Source organism: Sciurus vulgaris, assembly GCF_902686455.1.
Source record: "Sciurus vulgaris genome assembly, chromosome: 10".
Lineage (NCBI taxonomy): Eukaryota > Metazoa > Chordata > Mammalia > Rodentia > Sciuridae > Sciurus > Sciurus vulgaris.
Genome location: NC_136470.1, coordinates 108641433 through 108653803, shown reverse-complemented (window position 1 = coordinate 108653803; position 12371 = coordinate 108641433).

The window sequence follows — 12371 nt, the reverse complement described above, 5'->3', positions numbered from 1 at the left end:
AAGATTTGAGGCAAGGATTCAGTAGGCATGAGTCTCTGCAGGTCTAATGGTTTTAATTCAAAATAAGTTTGAGGCTCTTAAGGAATAAAACAATAAAATTTAACTTGAACATAGGAAAAGGAGAAGGCCAGAGTTTTAACATGAAATTGGTTCTTAGTACCTTTGGTTGGAAATCAGTTGATGTGTGGATTTACTTCTAGATTCTCTATTCTGTTCCACTGGGCTATGTATCTATTTTTATTCTTTTAGCATCATGTTTTGATAAGTAGAGCTTTGCAGTGTATTTCAAATTCAGATAGAGTAGTACTCTCTGCTTTGTTCTTTTTCTTCCAGATGGCTGTGACTATTCAAGTTTGTCTTGGTTCCATAGAGTTTTAAGAATTTTTTTCTCTAAATTTGTGAAGTATGTCATCAGCATTTTGATTTTGATTATGAATCAATAGATAACTTTGGCTACTATGGGCATTTTAACAGTATTGATTTTTGCAATCAATAGATTGAGCATGAAATGTCTTTCAAATTTTTGTGTCTTTTTAAATTTTTTTCACCAAAATGTTACAGTTTTATAGTAGAGATATTTCATGGCTTTGGGTAAATTTATTCCAAAATATTTTATTTTTGTAGTTATAGCAAAGGGGATTGATTTCTTGAGTTCTATTTTAAATAGATTGCTATTGATCTCTGTAGAAATGTCACTGGTTCTTGTACTGGAGAAAGGACAGTCTTTCTAATAAATAGTGGTTGAAAAATTAAGTATCCTGAAGCAGGATAATGAAATTAGATTCCCGTCTCTTCACAGCTAAAAGACTCAAGTGAAAGTGGACTGAAGACTTAAATATAATCTCAAAACAATGAAAACTACTAAAAGAAAGCATTGGAGAAATGCATTAGGACAATGAAATAAGCAAGGATTTTTGGGATAACAACTCCAAAATCTAGTCCTAAAATAGAAGCTGCCTAAATTCTCATTAAATGATGAATGATGAATATATTGTGTGAATAAACACAATGGGATACTATAAAGCCATACAAGAAATGAAATGCCATTGTTTACAGCAACATGAAGGTAACCACAGATCATTATGTTAAGTGAATTAAGGTTGGCAAAGAAAGATAAGTATTGCATAATTTCATATGTAAAATCCAGCAAGGTTGATCTCACAGAAGTTGAGAGCCAAATAGTGGTTACCAGAGGCCAGCCAGAGTAGGGAAAAGGGGGATATTGGGAAATTTTAATCAATGGGCATAAAGTTAATGTTAGGAGTAAGCAGTTCTGATATGCTCTTGCATAGTACGTTGACTACAGACATCAAAAATGTACTGTGCATTTCAAAATCTAGAAGAAAAAATTTTGAAAGTTTTCACCACGAAGAAATGATAAATGTTGAGGAGATACATAAGGTTAACCTGATTTAACATTATACAGTATATACATGTATTGCAACATCACTTCTCACTGCAATGTATAATTTTTATGTTTTTCTGTGTTCATTATAAATTAAGTTTAATTGATAAATATAAGTTGATCTTTTAAGAACCGAGACTAGAATGTTGTTGATAGAGTCTTGAGACAGTAGGGGGAGAGGGAGTAGGGAGGTGGGGAGAGAATGATCAACGGGTACTTCATTACATTTAAATAGAAATAAGAAAGTTCAAAGTTTCTATTGCACAGGAGGTTGACTAGATAGCTTGTGTACTGTATATCTCAAAAAGTTAAAAGAAATGATTTTATGGGGTTTTTTTTGCCATAAATTCCAAAATATTGAAAGATAAATAAGTTTAGCATGATTATGTAGTTTAAACATGTATCAAAACATCACCTGATACCCCATTCATGTGAAATTTTATTTTGGTTTCATGTATCAGTTAAAATTAATTTTAAAAAATAAAATAAGGTTGGAAAACGAGACAAGGCAAATTGTTTAGGGCATAGGGCATTGAAAGTTAAAGTAAGGGCTGTGGTTGTGGCTCAGTGGTAGGGCTCTTGCCTAGCCATGTGAAACCCTAGGTTAGAGCCTCAGCACCACATGCAAAAACAAATAAAATAAACTTATACAAAAAAAAAGAATGACTTAAAAAAAAAGAAAGTTAAGGTAAAACTATTTATATGCAAATAGGAATCACATGAAAAATTTCACTTGGAAATCATATAATTTGCTTGGAGTTTAAAAACCATTCTGGTTAAAAAATACCATTCTGGCTGTTGGAGAATAGCTAACATAAAACAAACAAACAAAAAGTATCAAAACAATGAGTTGAGCTGGTGTGGTGGTGGACACCTGTAATCCCAGTGGCTCTCAAGCTGAGGCAGGAGGATGGAGAGTTCAAAGCTAATCTCAGGGAAAGGGAGGTGCTAAGCAACTCAGTGAAACCCTGTCTCTAAATAGAATACAAAATTGGGCTGGGGATGTGGCTTGGTTGTTGAGTGTCCCTCAGTTCAATCCCCAGTATCCCCCCACCATCCCTAAAATGACTAGTTGAAGACAGGAATCAAAGAAAACATGGAGGATTTTACCTCAACCTGAGATAAGCAATATAAAAATGGCTGCTTTATTGAATGTGAATGTTAAGATTACTAAAATTTTGAGTAATTACTTTCAAAAACAGTATAAACTAGAGGTCACATCAAAGCTTAAAATCATAACATGACAATCACTTTCCAACTTTTATAAACACAAAATCTTTGCAATATTAGACCTTACACATGTTCCAAAATTCTCTATTTAAAAATTAACATAGTGAAAAAATAAAAAAGAAACAAAAACAGAATTTGAACATTCTAGTCTAGTATTTAGTTACTTACTCTGATAGAGGTTATTCAGGAATATAGCTCAGCTTCACATATTCCATAAAGAAGTAATGGTTCCCAATATCTAATGATATATTACACAATTCTCTCTGGACTTTATACTGCTAAAAGTTTTATAGGAAAATTACCAGCTGGGAACTAATGTCCTTCAAAGGACATGTTCTGATCATCAGAGGGCACTCAATTTTTGTAGCTATTCTGAACTAAGGCTTTATAAAACATCTTTGGAAAGAGTAAAAGAGTACAATAATGAATTTACATTTAACAATCAGGATACTTAAAATAAGATAAATATTATTTTTTCAAGTTTTCTAAACTAGATCATTTAAGAAAAAGTTTACCTAATTATTTGAGAACTCTTCTTTCTTTTTTGACTTTTTCCTCATAAACCTCCATTTCATTTATATTTTTATAATGCAAATTTTCCAGGTCTTCTTTTTTCTTAAAAAATAGTGTGTTTTTTTTTTTTTTTACTTTAAAGTTAAAAGTTCAGAATCTGAATAAGTTCACCCTTTGACAAGAGAAACTTTCTAATTCCCCAAATTTTTAAAGAGCAAGCCTAGTAAGACTATAAACCTTTCATATTAAATTGACGGCTTTTATTTAACTAGTTCAAACTAAAGGTAGGAGTTACTCTGTTGTAAATGAAGTTTACTAAAGTTACATTTTTAAGTTAGTCAAGAATATTCATATGTTTAAAGTCAAGCTATCATTATTAACTTGGAGCAATAATTGCTTTGTTATTTATATTTATTTTAGGGAAACAATTATGATAATTGGACACACACCAAGCATCGAAGGACTGGCATACTAAAGACTAGCACATTCAGACCCATCTTAACCAAAAGTCCAGTGCTTGAGAGGCAGATTGTATACGTTCTCGCCGAGGTGAGATTCACACAGATACAGATTTCCTGCATCTGCTTATGCACATAGGCTAGATAGGTAGACATGCCTAGCAAAGAAGAGATGAAGAAAATTCCATAGCAGTAGTTATAGTAATTACAATATGAATCAAAACTGCACATATCTTTATCTTCTTGGGGTAAGAAGATGGACAAGAAAAGTAAATTCTAGTTTTTCCCCGGACGGGCCACCACTCGTTGCTGGCTCTTTGCAGTTCCAAAATCCGTGGATATTTGTCACCGCTTGCCGCAACAACTTGCACGGGTCTTATGGATAGTGGAGTGGAAACTGAGGCACTTCTATCTTTCTCTTTAGTGCACTGCTTTCTTGCTTGTTTATAGAGGATAGAGGAAATGAGGTTTACTTGCTTTGAGAGGAGAGAGAGAGAGCCCGCTTATCAGAGAGAAAGAGACTTTGCTTAAGAGAGAAACTTTGAGAGAAAGACAAGCTTTGCTTAGAGCTTAGAGGAAGAGACTTGCTACACCTTAAAGTCCTGCATCCTGTGAACTAAGGGTACGTCCACCCAAGGTGCCCTAGTGATGCGTCTCAGTTCTCCGTCCTGCAATCTGCCTTCCACCTCCCCTACTTGCTGCTGCCCCGCGTCCTACTAGCTGCTGCTTTGTCTTTTCTTCTCTGGCTACTGCCCACTGCGTGTATCTTGCTGCTTCTCTGCTAATGGCTGCTGTTGCGTATGTCCCTACTAGCTACTGCCGCGTGTTTTTCACTCTGGCTGCTTCTAATGGCTGCTGTGTCTCTGTCTCGCTCCGCCTAAGCTTATATCACCTCCAGGAGGCAGAGAGCAGGGCCATGCCTCCCATGCAAAGATTAGGCAAGACGCTTGGAGCAAGCAATTAGTGCTGGAGAACACATGTGCATACATTGTGTGCGCGGAGGAGAAAATCACCTGAGCGTGCTTATGTCAATCAACCTCCTCACTGCTGACATGATCAGGTGCCATCCCAGCGCGGCCAACATGGCACAGCCTCCAACAGTTTTCTATTAGGTGTAATCTTTACATAGCATGTTGTTACAGCTGGGATAATGCTTTGATGGTATTCCTGATGTCAAACTTCCTTTCAGCTCCCTGGGTAGATTTATATTCTTGTGCTTCCATTCCTTTGATTCAGAGCCTCATGCTTTGTTGAAATGAAAAGATCACAGGGAAGGATAATGCATTATATATTGCACAATTATTTCTTTCATAGAAATTGTTAACCCAATGCTCCTCTAAATAGATACATACCCAAACAGAACAGGAGTCAACCTAGATGTGCATCTCTGCTTTCCTTCTTGATGAGGATAGCAACCTGGAAAAGATCCTTTTATTTATTTATTTATTTATTTATTTATTTTCTGGAGAATAAGTTTTATGATATACTCTAGTGATAAATGTTTCACTTATAAGATGAATGAGACAATCACAAAGAAGTACTAGAACAGTCTGCTAGCATAATCATGGATCAAAATATACTCATTGAATCTATTTGGAAAACACGAGAGAACCAGCATTATGTGTTGGAGATGTTAAGAGCATGGAACATTACTCTGGGAGAAATTTGGAAGTGCTTATTAAATGAGAGTCATAGAGAATCATAGCCTTTAGGATAGGAGTTCTCCGTGTTTCTTTTTTTTGCTAGCAAAGCAGTAAAACCTCTTCCCTTTTACTCAAAACCATGTCCTTGTTACTGGATTGGCGTCAGGGACAAGGACTGAGATTTTCCTATCAAATTTGGTACTCCAGGTGGGACACCCCCCTCCAGCTTTCTTGGGCAGGACTAATTCTCCAAGGAATCCCACTTCCTTGCAGAGGATGCAAGGTGACTGGAAAACTTACTGAGAACCAACTGCTGGAAAGGTAGGACATGGGTGAGTTTGTCTTTGTTGAATCAGAGGAGCAATTCCTCTGAGTAAAGGGAGGGATTGAGGGACAGTCCCAGCAACTGCCAAAGCTTCTTCTGCTTTGGGAACTCCCACCTTCTTTCCCATAATGAAAGATGTTGCTCCATCATCATCCACATTGAGAAAAAGAACTGAACGCAGTAGAGTCATGACACACTTGGCCATCTGGTAAGTCTTCTCAGTGTGCAGGCTGAGACCCTTGATTCCACATGTGTGGTTCCTCTTTGTAGGAACATCTGTGACACCATTGGTATAAGAGTTGCAGTTAAGCAGAACTCAAAAACCTAGAGAGATTTTTTCACTTCTGGTCTGTTCTAGGTTTTCATCTGCTTATTGGCTTTGGGTTTGAGAATTTCCTCAGATTATCTGTGTGGGTTTTTATTTACATCTGTTACTGAAAGGACCACCTATCAACTGTCTAGGAAAAAGATAATGTTTTATTGTAACAATCTGACGTTTGAATAGCTTTTTGAATTATACAGTCTTGAAGTTGCAGGTGGTCTGTCAAAGGTAAAGTAAGTGGAAGAAATTTGTATATGTAGGTCTGTCTGATTTAAAGGTTCCCATCTATCAGCCCTAGTTTTAGTGATCCTTTCTTGCCCTGTGTTTTTTATATCTGTTACCTGCCCTTTAAGACATGAGCCATGCTACATTGATCTTGGCTAAATGGACCATCTCTAGGCATAAGTCTGTCCAAGAGAAAGATGTTTTACTGCAATACAATTTCACCTTTGAATGGTTTTCTGGATTATCATACAATCTTGCAGTTAACATTGGTCTGTCAAAGATAAAGTATATGGAAAAGATTCTGCATGTAAAGACATTTATGCATTTACATGATAAGGAATCGGCACAGTCAGAAACTTAGTTAAGAATTCAAAAGGGCACTGCATCTGGTATGCAAAGATAGAACTCCAGAAGAAAAGTTTGAAAAAAATAGCTTTAAATTCTTTCGACCCAGAGCTGCAGTCCCAGTACTCTTTCTCAGCCTGGCCCCAGGCAGCTGCGGATCATCTCACTGTGGGTAAGGGACACCATACTTGAACTGAAAAAAAAAAATTCCAAGAAAGCCTGGGTTATAGAAAAATGGACAAAAGAACCTGACCTCTGCCAATGGAGGGTAGTGGCAACTGGTCACAAAAAAAAAAAAAAAAAAAAAAAAAAAAACATGGAGCAGTAAGCTCCAGTATCGTTAGTTTATGTTCTGGCTGTAGTAATAGTCTCCCACGTGAAGATCTGACAGGACACCACATTTGGCCAGGAAATATCCACCACGGAGGTAGAGCAATTCTTGTTATGACAATATCCCATCAAACCAAATGCATGGGTAGGCTAGCAGGATAAACAACTGTACCCATAAAAGAAGAAAATAAACTAAGGTCAACCAGTTTGGTTGGTAACCTCAGCAAAGGGATCTTCAAAGAAGCCTAGAGAAAAGGCTGGAAAGAGCCTCTTCCATTGAATATCAATATGCCTAGGGTAAGAAAAAGGACAGAAGGGGGATTCTGGGTACAACTAACAGTGGAAAATTCACTTAAAGTTGATGGCATAGTGATAATGATAAGGCAGAAAGGTCAGGCTCAAAAATATCCTGTGCTCCAATCCCTTGAATGCAACCTGGGAGAAAAAAGATTAAGGTACAGTTTATGCTTTTATCACATTAAATGATTCTTCTCTCAGAATGAAAATTTGTATAAATTAAATGCACAGATATCATTCATAAGGATTGTTTTAGAATATGAATATAAGAAAGGGTCCAAAACTAGAAAAGAGATAAAAGAAAGTTATAGGTATGTAAATATATATATTTTTAACTCAAAGAATGTTTATTAAATTTGCTCATTCAGCATTTATTTACATGATATAGACAAACAACATGCCATTTTCTCAAGAGATCAAATGATTGCCCCCTTAAAGAGTTTAGAACCACATAGACAGACATAAAGTGCTCAATGACTACCATTATCCTACAGAAATAATTGGAATTATTTTCATGGAATAGAGGAATGACTGAAATAGTCTATGTTATGATACTTTTGGTAGTATTTTGTCAGCATTTTAGGATAGTTATACATTGCTACTCCTTAATTTAGTATTGTAGAATTTAATATTGTAGAATGCATGTGACCTGTTATTTCTAGCTGCAGTTTTTTTTTTTTTTTAATTATAAACAAATGGGGTACAACTTGTTTCTCTGGTTGTACATGAAATAGAGGTATACCATTTGTGTAATCATACATTTACATAGGGCAATGACATTTGACTCATTCTGTTATTTTTCCTTACCCCCACCCCCACCCCTCTTTTTTCTCTACATAGCCTTACTCCATTCTTGCCTACCTCCCACCCCACATATGTATGATCATCTGCTTATCAGCAAGATCATTCATCCTTTGGGTTTTTTGGATTGGCTTATCTCACTTAGCATAATATTCTCCAACATTATCCATTTCCTGCAAATGCCATAATTTTATTCTTCTTTATGGCTGAGTAATGTTCTATTGTATATATATACCACAGTATCTTTATCCATTCATCTATTGAAGGGCATCTAAGTTGGTTCCACAATCTGGTTAGTGTTAATTGAGCAGCTGTGAACACTGATGTGGCTGCATCACTGTAGTATGTTTCTGGATAAGAAAGTATTTTGGATGTTAAAGTAATATTCTTGCCCTAAAGTCCAAGTTGAAAGAGAAGACAAAATGAAGGATGTAAACAAGTTGTAGAAAGTCCAAGTAAGTTGCAGAAGCTTTGTGGAAGGTAAATTTCAAAAAGTTTCTGTATTAATTGGCTGTAATTCACACAGTAAGTCAAAATTATTTTAATTTTTTTAAATCTTTTTTTATTTTTACAGACTGCATTTTGATTCATTGTACACAAATGGGGTATAACTTTTCATTCCTATTTTTGTATACAATATAGAGTCACACCATCATGTAATCATTCATATACATATGTAATACTGTCTGTTTCATTCTACTATCTTTCTGTCCTCCACCCCATTTTCCTCTACACCATCCAAAGCTCCTTCACTCTTCTCTTTCCCTCACTACTCCCACCCCAGTTATATTTCGTCATGCACTTACCAGAGAAAACATTCGGCCTTTGGTTTATTGGGTTTGATGTATTTCACTTAGCATATTTTCCAACTTCATCCATTTACCAGCAAATGCCATAATTTTATTCTTCTTTATGGCTGAGTAATATTCCATTGTGTATATATACCACAGCTTCTTTATCCATTCATCAATTGAAGGGCATTTAGGTTGGTTCCACAATCTAACTATTGTGAATTGCACTGCTATGAACATTGATATGGCTACATCACAGTAGTATGCTGATTTTAAGTCCTTTGGTTATAGGCCAAGGAGTGGAATAGCTGGGTCAAATAGTGGTTCCATTCCAAGTTTTCTAAGGAATCTCTACACTGCTTTCCAGAGTGGCTGCAGTAATTTGCAACCCCACCAGCAATGTATGAGTGTGCCTTTTTCCCCACATCCACACCAACACTTATTCTTGCTTGTGTTCTTGATAATAACCATTCTAATTGGAGTTAGATGAAATCTTAGGGTGGTTTTAATTTGCATTTCTCTAATTACTATGGATGATAGCACTTTTACATATATTTGTTGATCACCTATATATCTTCTTCTGTGAAGTGTCTGCCCAGGTTCTTAGCCCATTTATTGATTGGCTTCTTTGTATTTTGGGTGTAAAGTTTTTCAAGTTCTTTGTAAACTTTGGACATTAGTGCTCTGTCTGAGGTGTATGTGGAAAAGATTTTCTTCCACTCTGTAGGATCTCTTTTCACATTATTGATTGTTTCCTGTGCTGAAAAAAAGCTTTTCAGTTTGAATCTATCCCATTTATTGATTCTTGCTTTTAATTCTTGTGCTATAATTATTTTATTAAGGAAGTCTGCTCCTAAGCCAATGTGATGTAGATTCAGGCCTACTTTTTCTTCTATTTGGTGAAGGGTCTCGGGCCTAATTCCTAGATCCTTGATCCATTTTGGGTTGAGTTTTGTACAGGGTGAGAGATAGGGGTTTAATTTCATTTTATTGCATATGGATTTCCAGTTTTGCCAGCACCATTTGTTGAAGAGGCTACCTTTTCTCCATTGTAAGTTTTTGGAAACTTTGTCTAGTATGAGATAACTGTACTTATGTGAGAATGTCTCCATGTCTTCTATCCTGTTAGGTCATTAGTTGTTGACTTTTTATTCTTTTCTTGAGTGTGCTCCATGCAATGAATTTTCCTCTTAGTACTACTTTCATAGTGTACCAGAGATTTTGATATGTTGTATCGTCATTTTCTTTTTTCTCTAAGAATTTTTTTATCTCTTCCCTGATGTTTTCTGTTATCCATGCTTCATTCAATAGCATATAATTTGTTATACTGTAGATAATAATTAAACTCATTCTGTTTATTATGACAATATTGTTAACATCCTCTTAGGGACTATTGTGTTTAGGGTTGCATATTGTCTGTACTGGGAACTGCTAATATTGATCTCCCCCTTAAAGGAAAGGATGTGGAAACCTATAGGGTCACTATAAACCTAAAGGGGAGAAGCTGCAATACCCCAGATCTGCACTGCTAGAGGGGAAGATACATGAACAACATGAAAAAACAAGGGAAGAAAATGATCCAAGCAAATTAGATTCTATATTAATAGACTCCAGTGACAGTATAGTAGAAGAAATGTCAGAAAAGGAGTTCAGAATATACATAATTAAAATGATTTGTGAAGCAAAGGATGAGATGAGAACAAATGCAGGCAATGAATGATCACACCAATAAGCAGTTGAAAGAGCAACTGCAGGAAGCAAAAGATAATTTCAACAAAGAGATAGAGACTCTCGCTCTTAAAAAAAATGTAAATCCTTGAAATGGAGGAAACAGTAAACCAAATAAAAAACACAATGGAAAGCATCACCAATAGACTAGACCACTTGGAAGACAGAACCTCAGACAATGAAGACAAAATATTTAATCTTGAAAATAAAGTTGCCCAAAGAGAGAAGATGGTAAGAAATCATGAACAGAACCTCCAAAAACTATGGGACATCATGAAAAGACCAAATTTAAGAATTATTGGGATTGAGGAAGGCACAGAGATACAAATCAAAGGAATGAACAACCTATTCAATGAAATAATATCAGAAAATTCCCCAAATGAAATGGAAATGGAATGAAATTGAAAATCAAATACAAGAGGCTTACACAACACCAAATGCACAAAATCACAACAGATCCACACCAAGGCACATTATAATGAAAATGCCTACCATACAAAATAAAGATAGGATTTTGAAGTCTGCAAGGGAAAAGCATCAGATTACATATGGGGGAAGACCAATACAGATATCAGCAGATTTCTTATCCCAGACTCTAAAAACTAGAAGGACCTGGAACAACATATTTCAAGGCCTGAAAGAACATGGTTGCCAATCAAGAATCCTAAACCCAGCAAAACTAACCTTCAGATTTGAAGACAAAATAAAATCCTTCCATGATAAACCAAAGTTAAAAGAATTTACAAATAGAAAGTCTGCACTACAGAATATTCTCAACAAAATATTCCAAGAGGACAAAATGAAAAACAACAATGTAGGTCACTAAAAGGAAGAACTACCTTAAAGGAAAAACCAATCAAAGGAGAAACCAAGTCAAGTTAAAAACCAAAAATAAGCCCAAATGACTGGGAATATAAATCATATCTCAATAATAATCCTGAATGTTAATGGGCTAAACTCATCAATCAAAAGACATAGACTGGTAGATTGGATTAAAAAGAAAAACCCAACAACATGCTGCCTTCAAGAGACTCATCTCATAGATAAGGACATCCACAGACTAAAGGTGAAAGGTTGGGAATAAACCTACCATGCACATGGACTCAATAAAAAGTGGGGGTTTCCATCCTTATTTCAGATAAAGTGGACTTCAAGCCCAAGTTAGAAGGGGTAAAGAAGGACATTTCCTACTGCTTAAGGGAACCATAAATCAGGAAGATATAATGATTGTAAATATTATGACCCAAACAACAGTGTATCCATGTACATCAAACAAATCCTTCTCAATGGCAGGAATCAAACAGACCACAACACAATAAATCTGGGTGTCTTTAATACTCTGCTGTCACCACTGGATAGATCTTCCAAACAAAAGCTAAACAAAGAAACTGTAGAACTCAATAACACAATCACTAACTTAGACTTAAGAGACATATGTAGAATATTCCATCCACCAATGAGCAAATTCACATTCTTCTCAGCAGCACATGGAACCTTCTCGAAAGTAGACCATATGTTATGGCACAAAGCAGTCCTTAGTAAATGCAAAAATATAGAGATTTTACCTTGTGTTCTATCAGACCATAATGGAATGAAATTAGAAATCAATAACAAAGTAAAAAACAGAAATTGTTCCAAAACCTAGAGACTAAATAATTTTTTTGAATTTTAATGTACTGATAGGAAGCAAAGTCTGAAACACTGATCTGCTCTTATCTATCAAGATAATTTTCTTGTATCTGTTATGTTTTATTATATAGAGAAACTAAGTCTTAAATGAATTAGGGTTTGTATGTGTTTTAAAGACTTTTAAATGATTACTTTGTAAATGGTTAAATAAACAACTCTTATTTCAGATTATAATATAGTTGACACCATAAATGCATCTGACTAGATATATGTATACATATGAGAAGTCTGAATGAGCATTATCTAAGTGTTATATATAAGTTTGCAAA